Below are 13,157 nucleotides of genomic sequence, written 5' to 3'. Positions count from 1 at the left end.
GTCTCTCATCCTTTTTTGAATAGCATAAGAGTCTTCTCAAATTTAATTTATTCCTGTATAGAAAACTCGGTTCATTCCCTACTAATTGTTTAATCCCATCATCTGTGCATAGTACTGACCAATGCTTATTAAATACATCTTTCAGATTCCTATTATCATTGGTATATGGTAATGAGATCTTAACTACATTATTCATTGTTCGTTGATCCTCACTCCTTACAGGTCTAGGACCATAGTAGGGTGCTGCTCTATTTGTCCTTAATTCTTGCATATCACTGAGTTGTCTATCAATCTCTTTACCATTATAACCCCTTTCCATTAATCTTTCTTTTAAATCGTGTATGCCTATCTCAAAACCTGCATCAGTGGCATTAAGCCTGGAGACGCGCATACCTTGCCCTCTTATGATGTTATTAAATATATGGTTAGGATGCATACTGTGCCTACATAATAAAGTATTGTGATGGCATGGTTTCCTATATACTCCAGTATTCAAAAGGCCATTGTCTAGTTTCTCAATAAACAGATCTAGAAAGTCTATTCTCTCAGTTGAGTGACACATAGTGAACACTAAGTAACTAGTCAGGCCATTAGTCATCATATGGAAATCCTCCAACGAGTCGATATCACCCCTCCATAACATAAACACATCATCTACAAAACGTTTATAAAATGCCACATGTTGTATGTATTCATCAGTCCTAAATAACACTGTATTCTCCCATTGAGCTAAAAACATGTTTGCATAGCTATTCGCGCATGGAGTACCCATAGCAACGCCAGCTTGCTGTTTAAATATTAGCTCATTAAACATAAAAACATTGTTCTCCAATACAATATTCAAAAAATTTGTCAATAGGTCTATATGTCTTGGTGCAAGTGTGCTATTCTCCAATAGATATTCTTTAATAAATGTGATACCCAACTCATTAGGTAACACAGTGAACAATGACTGTATGTCAAACGTGACCAAAATCAACTCATCACTATTTATACCAGTATTCATGCAGTCATATAGCTCAAGTAGGAACTGCCTTGAGTCCCTGAGTATAGTCGAGTTACCATTCAACACAGGTCGTAGATGTCTTTCAATATACACCGATATGTGCTCTGTGATCCAACCCTGTCCTGAAACCACTGGTCTCATGGGTGGGTCATTAATGCTCTTGTGTACCTTTGGAAAGCCTTGTATCATAGGGATTAAAGGATTCAAAACTGTAAGGTACTCAAACAAATCTTTGTCAATAATTCTAGCATTAAACATATTAAATAGATAATTCCCTACTTCCAATATGATATTTCTCACCATAGCTGTAGTAATTTTTAAATAAAACTTGTCACTCAGCAGCCTCAGCATCGCTGACTCATAAAACAATGTATCCAGAACTACAACCTGTCCCCTTTGTCTGCCGGTCTAATTGTCAATGCCTTATTCATTTGCAGGTCTCGTAGGCTCGCTCTTTCCTTCCTACTGAGATTGTCCTTATTCCTAACATTAGGTTTACCCTTGAAATATTCATGTAGCTCATCTTCAGTCAATTTCAGATAAGCCTCAACTAATGGATGATGTATAGGTATATAATTGCTCAATCTCTTAAAACCCAATGTAGTTGCATTTCCATCCCCAGTGTCAGTAGTATTACTTTGAAACATCAATTTAAGCATCATTAATTTAAGCAGCATTTTTGGTGTTTGGGAGCACTTATCTACCAAAGGCACATCTTGGTGATTTTTTACTATTTATTTGCTTTATCGTGCCCTGGTAGGAGCGGATTGGACAGTGTAACAACGGTTATACTATTGCTTTCTACTGCCTTTCAGTTTCGTGTTTTCTACATTTACAAGTGATACGTATATCAAAAATGAATAAAGAAATAACTACCGTCGATATAGAGCTTGACTATGAGCCCCGGGGTGTAGACCTGGGCTCGTCGGCTCTATTGGTAAAGAGATTTGAGCAGCAACTGCAATGTTCCAGGGTTGCATCCTGGCAACTCAGTGATTCGATGCGGAGTGATGACGACAACGTGCCAAGCGTGGATTTAGAAAGGTTACAACATCTGCTGGAGAAATTAGAGAAGGATTTTGGGCGCCTGAAAAGGCTACAAACCCAAAGATTACATTTTCAATATTGTTTGGAGCACCGGATAGTGCCAAGGGGACTCCGAGTCTTTAACATGCCGAATCAGGGAGACCAGCATCCGGAATTAATGAAGAGATGGCAGATTATCAACCTGGACGTCAGCAGGCAGTACATGCAACTGCTGATAGACTATTTTTTGCCAGAGGAGGAGGATCTAACCACGAGTATAAAAAAACAAAGGTCGGACATTTTTTCTGCTTATTCAGACTTACTGGTTATGCCTCTGTTTGAGAGTTTGCTGGATGGCGTTTCGGCGCTTGAACGCAAACTTCTCCAACAGAAGCAGAATAAAATAAGACGTGACCACAAGGATTTTTCGTTGGGTCACGTCTTTGTTTGGCCGAGGTATGGCGAAAGGGAGATAACTGGAGTTGTGGAGGGGAATGCATTGAGTAATGATGCCAGTAGGACTGGCAATAATACAACTGTTACTACTACCAATACTAATATAATTAATAAAGGAAGTGTTGATTATAGGTCTAATCCTATAGGTAATATCATTAAACATGACAATATGAGAGGATTATTCAACGATACTAATAAGGGGCTACATAAACCATCTAATAGTGTACCAGTTAGATCAGCAGTTGTGTCTGTAGACACAGATGATGTTATTAGTATCATACATACAGACAAAGATACATTAGACAATATGAATGCAATAGTGAATGAAGTTATAGACAATGAGGTTATAAATAATGATGTTACACAGATGAATCTGTACCCTCAGGTTGAGGTTATGAGTAAATCATTAAATCATGATGACAGAGTGGTTAGACCTAAAGCTATTAGTAGACATATAAACACGCCAGAATCAGGACATGGGGAGATTCCTTTTCCTTTACCCGTGAGGAAAGACAGGGGCATCAGAAGAGGGCGATCCCTAAGCAGAGGGAGACAAAAAAGGAAAGCATCAGAGGAATTCCATCCACAGCACACAATAAAGAAAATGTGGAGGAACAAGTTGGGACAATAAATGTGACAAATGTATCAGATTTGAGTACAAAGAATGTAAGTGCACACATTCATGGTTCGTTAATTTGTAACATATCTAGTCATGTTTTAACACAACCCGAGATAGATTTATTGAACAAAGGACTGAATTTTATCCCTAGTGGTTGTGGTAACTTAGCTGACATAGTGGTGGATACGAGAATGTTTTGCAGGAATCTGATGCTTAAATTGATGTTTCAAAGTAATACTACTGACACTGGGGATGGAAATGCAACTACATTGGGTTTTAAGAGATTGAGCAATTATATACCTATACATCATCCATTAGTTGAGGCTTATCTGAAATTGACTGAAGATGAGCTACATGAATATTTCAAGGGTAAACCTAATGTTAGGAATAAGGACAATCTCAGTAGGAAGGAAAGAGCGAGCCTACGAGACCTGCAAATGAATAAGGCATTGACAATTAGACCGGCAGACAAAGGGGGACAGGTTGTAGTTCTGGATACATTGTTTTATGAGTCAGCGATGCTGAGGCTGCTGAGTGACAAGTTTTATTTAAAAATTACTACAGCTATGGTGAGAAATATCATATTGGAAGTAGGGAATTATCTATTTAATATGTTTAATGCTAGAATTATTGACAAAGATTTGTTTGAGTACCTTACAGTTTTGAATCCTTTAATCCCTATGATACAAGGCTTTCCAAAGGTACACAAGAGCATTAATGACCCACCCATGAGACCAGTGGTTTCAGGACAGGGTTGGATCACAGAGCACATATCGGTGTATATTGAAAGACATCTACGACCTGTGTTGAATGGTAACTCGACTATACTCAGGGACTCAAGGCAGTTCCTACTTGAGCTATATGACTGCATGAATACTGGTATAAATAGTGATGAGTTGATTTTGGTCACGTTTGACATACAGTCATTGTTCACTGTGTTACCTAATGAGTTGGGTATCACATTTATTAAAGAATATCTATTGGAGAATAGCACACTTGCACCAAGACATATAGACCTATTGACAAATTTTTTGAATATTGTATTGGAGAACAATGTTTTTATGTTTAATGAGCTAATATTTAAACAGCAAGCTGGCGTTGCTATGGGTACTCCATGCGCGAATAGCTATGCAAACATGTTTTTAGCTCAATGGGAGAATACAGTGTTATTTAGGACTGATGAATACATACAACATGTGGCATTTTATAAACGTTTTGTAGATGATGTGTTTATGTTATGGAGGGGTGATATCGACTCGGAGGATTTCCATATGATGATTAATGGCCTGACTAGTTACTTAGTGTTCACTATGTGTCACTCAACTGAGAGAATAGACTTTCTAGATCTGTTTATTGAGAAACTAGACAATGGCCTTTTGAATACTGGAGTATATAGGAAACCATGCCATCACAATACTTTATTATGTAGGCACAGTATGCATCCTAACCATATATTTAATAACATCATAAGAGGGCAAGGTATGCGCGTCTCCAGGCTTAATGCCACTGATGCAGGTTTTGAGATAGGCATACACGATTTAAAAGAAAGATTAATGGAAAGGGGTTATAATGGTAAAGAGATTGATAGACAACTCAGTGATATGCAAGAATTAAGGACAAATAGAGCAGCACCCTACTATGGTCCTAGACCTGTAAGGAGTGAGGATCAACGAACAATGAATAATGTAGTTAAGATCTCATTACCATATACCAATGATAATAGGAATCTGAAAGATGTATTTAATAAGCATTGGTCAATACTATGCACAGATGATGGGATTAAACAATTAGTAGGGAATGAACCGAGTTTTCTATACAGGAATAAATTAAATTTGAGAAGACTCTTATGCTATTCAAAAAAGGATGAGAGACAAACGGAATTGTGTTACACCAAGGCATGTGGTCGGTGCAATCAATGTGTATATATTGACAATGGATCAGTATTTATACATCCTGACTCTGGCATACAGTTTAAGACTGAGGTGGAGGCAACATGCCTAAGTATAAACATTGTATACCTGGCAGTGTGCCAGGTGTGCAATGCGTTTTATGTGGGCAAAACAAACCGACAGTTTAAGGATAGAATACGCGAACATACATATCACATGAGGAAAGGGAACATTAAGAATGCGTTAGCGAAACATGTGGTTGAATTAGGTAGTGAACATACTTTCCTGTTTAGAGTGTTGGAACAAATTAAATCAAATATTAGAGGTGGTGACATTAGAAATCACACAGAAGACAGGGAAAGTAAATGGATCACGAGGCTGAGGGCGGACAAAGGGTCTGGCTTGAATGAAAGAGCCTCTATAAAACCAGCCCTCAAGAAAAGAAGGAACATCAACATAAAACACTAATAATATAGATCAATATATCACACTACAATTCTTATATTGGTAGGGTCTGTTGTGTTTTGCTCACAATTGTATTATACCTGGGATGTGTTTGTCTTTTATATATTTTATATATATGTATCTTTATATATGTATATTTCAATATATATATATATGTATCTTTTATATATATATTTTTATATATATATTTTTTATATATATATTTTTTATATGTATTTTTATATGTTTTTGATATCCACGTCTCTGATGAGTGTATATATATATTTTTTATAAAGTTTTTACAAAGTTTCTAAAATAGTTAAATTAGTCCACATTTTAGATGGCTCATATATTTGTTTGATAGATTTGTAATAAATAGATATAATAATACTAATAAATGTAATCTGGACATTGTATGAACCATTTTAAGAGATGTTACAATATTAATTAATTATTTGTGTAATTGATGTAATTGGTTTTAATTGATGTGTGTATATAATGGTATTATGGGTAGCAGCAATTGATCTGAAGAAGCTCATTTTGTGAGTGAAAGCGCTCATCAGCTGCAGCATTTCATGTTTTATGTGGATTAAAAGTCTTCGTATACAGCTAGTGGTCTTATGGTCTTGGTGTCTGATCTGCTGTGCTCCTGACTCTATACATCGTTTTTGGTTGACATTTATTGCATTTTTGGTGTTTGGGAGCACTTATCTACCAAAGGCACATCTTGGTGACCTTTGTAAAAATGTCCATTTTCTCTTCTTTCATTTACTTGTAAAGAAGCTGATGCATCAAACCTTCTTCTCCAGGTGTCCCTTCCTTTTTTACCTTATGTGCCTCTTATTTCTTCTGCAAAAACTTCAGTTGCTAACATCCTTGCATCTTCTTTACTCTGTATCTTTTCTTTCCACACTTCATTGCTTTTTATTCCCTTTCCCTTGCACAAATACACCAAAAATAGTTGCACGCTGTCCATTATCAATTTCTGCCCCGCAAAAGTAACAATTTTATCCTCTAATCTATCTACATTGGATATAAAAGTGTACACACCCCTGTTAAAATGCCAGGTTTTTGTGATATAAAAAATGAGACCATAATAAATCGTTTTAAAACTTTTCCCACCTTTAATGTGGTCTATAACCTGTACAGTTCAATTGATAAACAAATCTGTTAGGGGAAAAAATATAGGGTGAGTACTATCCAGAACTTTTAGCCAAGTGGCAGGGTTTAAATTTAGTGACTAGCTTTTCATGTATGCATTTATTGCTTGACTTTCATGCTCCACAAGAGAATATTTTGGTGAAAGAAGTTGAGACAAAAAGAATTAGAGCTGGATTATGTTGGTGATAACTGGAAGAGATGTATTGTATGATATCTACCGTAGACATGAAATTGCAGCAAACAGAAACTAAGAAACTGATGAGAGATTATCATGATTTTTAAACAAAGCAACATTTTTATGTGGCCTAAGAAGAAATCAGTCCAGGCTGAATCATTTATTTCTCCAGCAAAAAAATCAGTGAAAACACCTGCCTACCAGGGCAGGCACTCTCACTCTCGTGTATACAGTTGTAATGTTTCCATGACAACTAGGGAGGAGTTGAGCAGTACAGAGGTCAGGCCCACTATTCAGTGTCCAACTGCAACACCAGTAGAGGTGACACCAAGACGGGTGGATGACCTTGCTTGTGGGGAGGAGACCAGTATGATAACCTCCAAACTGATTAATCGACCAGGACAAGAGTCAATTTCTGACACCATAGGAAGACAATCTTTGACTTCCAGCATGGAAAATAAGTTGGCACAGCTATGAGCACGGCCAAAAGTTTTTGAGATGGGAAAAGAGTTCTTTTCCATCTTTGCCTGTACCAGTCAAGAAGAAGGGCGAGTGGAGACAGATCCGTATGAATCAGAAAGAGGCGACGAAGCGGCGAATATCCACTTGACTGGTGATACTAACTGTATTTTTTTTAATATATCTGACTATTTTCTGTCTGCTGATGAACAATATGTTCTTAACAAAGGCTTAACATCTGTACTGAGTACAGGAACTGTATATTCTAAGGTTATTCTTGACTTGATGTTGCATGGTAGGAATGTGTCACTTAAAAATCTATATGCCAATTCAAACCTGCCACAGAACAAGGAATTGAGAAAGCCCAGCACTTTTACCCCACCTATTAACTTTACTGTTAATACCTTTTTGAGACTGTGTGAATCAGATATAAAGCATTACCTAGAAGCTAAGGGCAATAGTAAGTTTTTTAACTTGTCCATTTCACAGAGGCAAGCATTGAATTCATTGAAAAATAATACAGATATTGTGATAAAGCCAGCGGATAAGGGGGAGCTGTAGTAGTAATGAATAAGAGTTTTTATCAGGAAAAAGTCTTACAACTGCTACAGGATGAACACATTTTTACATGTATATCTCCTATAATGGTTAGTTATACAGCGGCCACAGTGGTGCAGTGGTTAGCTTTGCCACCTCACAGCAAGAGGCTCTCTGGTTCGATTCCCAGCTGGGGTGCCTTCTGTGCGGAGTCTGCATGCCCTCCCTGTGGTTGCATGGGTTTCCACCGGGTGCTCCGGTTTCCTCCCACATCCCAAAGACATGCTGTAGGTGGACCGGACACTCTAAATTGGCCCTAGGCGTGAGTGTGTGCATGTGTGACGTGTGTGCCTTCTGTGGAAGGTTGGGTGCTGGGCTGGCAACTCGACACTGTAAAACTCCACTGCCAGTCATGAGCGGACAGGTGATCCGCCGTGGTGACCCCTAACTGGGGGAAAAAGCCGAAAAAAGAAGAAGTAAGAAAGGTAAAGCAAAGGTTTACAGAATTAAAACAACTGGGGCTAATGCCAGAGGACTTATACACATTTATCCAAGATACACAAAGATCTGGTTGACCCCCCCCACTGAGGCCTATCATCTCAGGTAGGGGTTGTGTCACAGAGAATGTATCCATCTGGATAGAATGTACATTGAAAAAAGTTTTAGACAAATTTCCCAGTATACTAAGAAATATAGGACATTTTTTAACATTGTTGCATGAGTGTACTGTATGGAATAAAGGACAGAATTATATTGTGATTACACTAGATGTAAATAATTTATTTACTGTCATTAGCAATACCTATGGCATATCAGACATAGAACACATTATCACAAGTAGCAAATTTTGAGCTTGATAACATTAGGCTTTATAAGTCAGCTGCTTAAAATAGTGTTAGAAAATAACATATTTATGTGTCAAGATGCATATTATCGCCAGAAACAGTGGGTGGCTGTGGGCACCCCTTGTGCTAACACTTATGCAAACTTAGTGTTGGTTTACTGGGAGAATGAAGTTATATATGGAGGGCAGCATTCATGGAAGGACAAGTTAATTTTCTATGTGCATTTTGTGGATGATATTTTTTTGTTATGTGGGGGTCGTGGACCTACAAAAATTTGTTTAATATTTGGAATTTACGACCACTTTCCTTAGATTCACCATGTAGTATTCCAGTAGAGTTTTAGACTTTTTGGATGAAAAACTGCTGAGGGATGAGAATGGAGTTTTGGACACGACCTTATTAAAAAAAAACTGTTGGATGAATAGCATGCTATCTTATGACAGTATGCATCCAAGATATACATTCAATGGTATAATAAGAGGGCAGGTTGATAGAATTTTTCTAGCACATTTCTAAGTATGAAAGTCATAAGTATAAGTTTATGGTTATACATTGTGTAAATAAAAACAAAAGGGGAGGTGTATTTGATTAATGAAACAGAGTTGAATGAAACTAAATGGATTATTGAGCTAGCAGTATACAGAACCCCAGATTTAAATGGGGTTATACCTTTAAGACCTGCACTAAGGAAAAGGAGCGTTCTGAATGTTAACTGAAGAGCTATATAAAAACTGCAGTTTCATTTGAGTTTTGTATCTGAAGAAGGGCTTGGTCCCGAAAGCGCTCATTCCTGTGGTTTTAATTGTGTTTTGAATAAAAGTTTCTGAAGCTGTTCAGCATGGTGGCCAGTACCTGCTTTTTTTCTTCTTTCCTTTGGAATCCTTTGTGGGCAGGCAGCCTTTGGTGGAGTATCTGCAGTTCTTTTTTGGTTTGGTTTACTTAGGTTTGTTGACTAGGATAGTGTGTTTAGATATGGATGTATTCCAGCCACTGCGTTATGAAAGTGTAGTGCAGTAATTAAACAAAATATAAAAACATAGCCTGTAGCTTGTTGTTGGCTGTTCAGAGTACAGTTGTATCTGGTTAACAGTAAAGAAAACTATGAGAGGCTCAATATATACAGACCGGAATAGTTGAAGCAGATGTAAAAACCTAATAATTTACACATATGTACACAGTTATAAAGTGGTAAGGTAAGTAGATAGTGGTAAGCTATAAAGGGATGGATGCTGGTGATTCATTAGTTAAGCTGTTTTGGTGGGTGGGACTGTATAGAATTAAAGAGAATAGTGGTAGTTGGTAAGAAAAGATTAGTTAGAGTAGTAGCATCTAAGCTGGAGTCAGAAATATTACGATGCAAGGTTATATACATGCTAGTAGTGGATGTAGTACGTTTTGTGAGATTAGGTTAGTGGAGGATGAGTGAAGCACATCCAAGTGGCTTTCTTTCCTAACTGGGTGAGCATGTACTGTGTGTGTATGTATTACAGAGATCATTAGTGAGAAAGTCCAATAGTTTGCATGCCAGGACACTGAAAGTAGGTTCTGTGGAGAACATTGACGTTCTTGGTCTAGCTAGTAACTTAGGCAATCTTGGTTTTTGAGTCACGCTAGTATGGGGTATCTTTGATGGTAAGCCAGTTGATCAGAGCAGTTAGAGATTCACTGTAGAATGTTTTAAGGATATGACAAAGTAGCAGTTGATCTGCTTTGTTTATGGGATGCCATTTGGCTTGCTGGAGAGTACCATAGGGGTTTTCATTTTTGGAGAGAATGGTATAAATATGCATATTTCATTTGGGAAAGTTTATTAGTCTTGAGTTGTTTATTGGAAGAATAGGCCGGAAATAGTAGGGCGTGTTCTAACTGGAGATGAAAAATGTTTTTGTGTACTGCTTTCCTTCTTTCTGGGGTCAGAAAATGGTAGCACCCAAAGAATGTATTGTGTGTGTGCGTGCGTGTGCGTGTGTGTGTGTGTGTTTTCAGATTACAGCTGAGGGTTATTCCTAAGGTAACATGTTCAGTAGGTTGTGTGTCATATGTTAATGGTGTACTGAGGAGAGGTAGTTTGTTTAGTTTTTGTAGGATGCTTTAGAACATTACTGTAGTCTTCATAGTTGTTTACTTTGTAGTCATAATTGTAGATTTTCTGAGGGTAGTTTATAGTTCCTGCAGTGTGATTTGTTGTAAGTTGTAGAGGATTGGTAAAAGACAATGTCATCAATGTATAGGATGATTATTGGTTGTTTTAGGTTAGCTAGGAGGAGATTGATAAAGATGCTAAAACTAAGTGCAAGAATGGAGCCTTAATGGACTCCTGTGGTGATTGACGGAGTCAATGATTGGGACAGTTTGGCTTAAAGTAAACTCAGCTACCACTTTAGACATAAAAGAAGGATTAGTTCTCAAAGAAACCGTGTCCCTTTGGAAAATGAGGAAAGAGGAATTGACAGCCCCCCCCCCCCCACACACACACACTACTGAAGAGGTGTTAAAACTGTCACTGCACTGAGAGACCATTGCAGAATCAATTCCTCTTGTACTACAAAAGAAAACCATTTAAGAAAGTTTATTTATTTATTTTTAGCTGATTACCGGGAAGTCCACTGGGCCAGAAAGTAAGTATTTCAGTGGAGGCCGCCGGGAACAAAATCACAAAAAACCCACAATAACAGTGAGGTTAATAAGAGGTTACAAAAGAAATTTCTAATACAGAGGTTTCCAGTGGAGAAGATGAATACAAAGAAGAACACAACATACACTATATAGATTACAAAATTTCACACACTATAATATATACAACAAAATGGACTATATCAATGACTCCCACAATTCACACAATGCAGTAGAATAATATACCTAGGTCATGCAAAGCATTATGGGGAAGGAGAGCATGCAATGATACAACAAGAGTTCACGCTATCAAGCCCCAAATATCATCACATTGTTACAACAAGCCACACTGGAGGCCATAAATGTTGTGGGAAGTGATTTTGAAATGTTTTTATTAGCACTATTTATGATTTTTGACTTGTTGACCATTATTTCCACTGGTATTAGGGTCCATTTTCAGTCCACAGCCCAGGGAGAACATTCCACAGCTAAATTAATTACAGGGAGAGTTACATTGGATCACATAATAATTAAATAAAATTTACATAGCAATTACTTTCATAACATATTTACATACAGTTCTTTTACAATCAGTAGGATAACATAGATCATACATATGTGAAGTACAACTACATAGTACATCTGTACAGCATATAATAGTATATAAGACAAGTATCTGAGCTTGCTATAAGGTAGGTTATGCTAGTGGAGGATAGAAAGGAGGTAGGTTGGATGGGTGATAGATATTAGAGTTGGAGTTGCAAGGTGATATTGCAGTGGTTGGGCAAGCTTTAGTAAAGTAAGGAAAGGGGTGGGAAGGTAAATGGAGGTAATTGTGGGTGGAGGGAGTTCCATTTCATGGTGGGAGTGCATGGCTTTATTATAAAGCAAGTGGTGCAAGAGAAGTGATCTGAGGGACTGGTGTTATGATCTTGGTGGTCTGGTGTTAAACAGGGATTGGATCTTATGGTCTGAGTGTTTTTTAGTTCTGGGGTGGAAGTGAAAACAGATTTTTCAAGTCATGGGTGATTAGTTACTTTGACATGGACTAAGTGATCCTGATTCTATAGTCTCAAGTCTCTAAGGTCTAAGTCGGGCTAACAATATCCAAAAACCCATTAACTAAACATTTTCAAACATGAGATTGCAACCCAAGAGCAAGACATTACAATGAGATAAGCTGGAAAGATGCAAAAACAGGGCAGAGAGGGAGGCAAAAAAGCCGTCAATGAAGTCACCTAAAGGAGTAAGAAAGAGAATAACCAGCCCTGAATGGATTCTCTGTTTATATTGTTGAACCAGCTAGAAAACCTTTTTTTTTGCTAATAATGGATTTCTAGAATACTTCTTCTGGCTCCTGAAATATGCTATTCATGGCAGCCTTTTTTCTTCCCTCCAGGATTTAATGCCCTATATTTTCAGTAAACAGGTTCCCAGCCCACAATTCAGCTCGTCATCCAGGTTTCAGTAAGGAGGTTATTCAGTCATTACTCAGTTGAAGGTTCAGATAGTTAAAGTAACTAGATTCAAAGGTGAGGGTGTAAGTCTGTTGAAGATAAGGGTTAAAATATCAGATAGCAGTAAGGGGCAACTGCACTGTATTGTGATAAGATCCAGAATCCTTAGGGTAAACAGAACATGGTGTGAGACTACTGCAAGATAGATTTCAAAGTAAATGCAGGAAGTGAACTGACAAGACTAAGAGTAGTTAATGGGAAAAGTGAAAGAAGGTTTGACAGAAGATATGAAGAAAGGTATGAAAGAGGTGGAAGAGTAGAGTTCAGGAAAAGAGAGAACAGTGACGGGTGACGAGGGAAAAAAAAAGGAATGAAGAAAGCAGTAAAGTACAGGAAATTGGAAACAAGGAAAGTAGTGGATTGGCAAAGAAGGAAGTAAAGAAACTGGGAAACAAGAGAGACAAAAGAAG

The sequence above is a fragment of the Protopterus annectens genome, chromosome 2.part1 (genome assembly GCF_019279795.1).
Source record: "Protopterus annectens isolate FY-2018-M chromosome 2.part1, PAN1.0, whole genome shotgun sequence".
Lineage (NCBI taxonomy): Eukaryota > Metazoa > Chordata > Ceratodontiformes > Protopteridae > Protopterus > Protopterus annectens.
Note: the sequence above shows the minus strand (reverse complement) of the source record.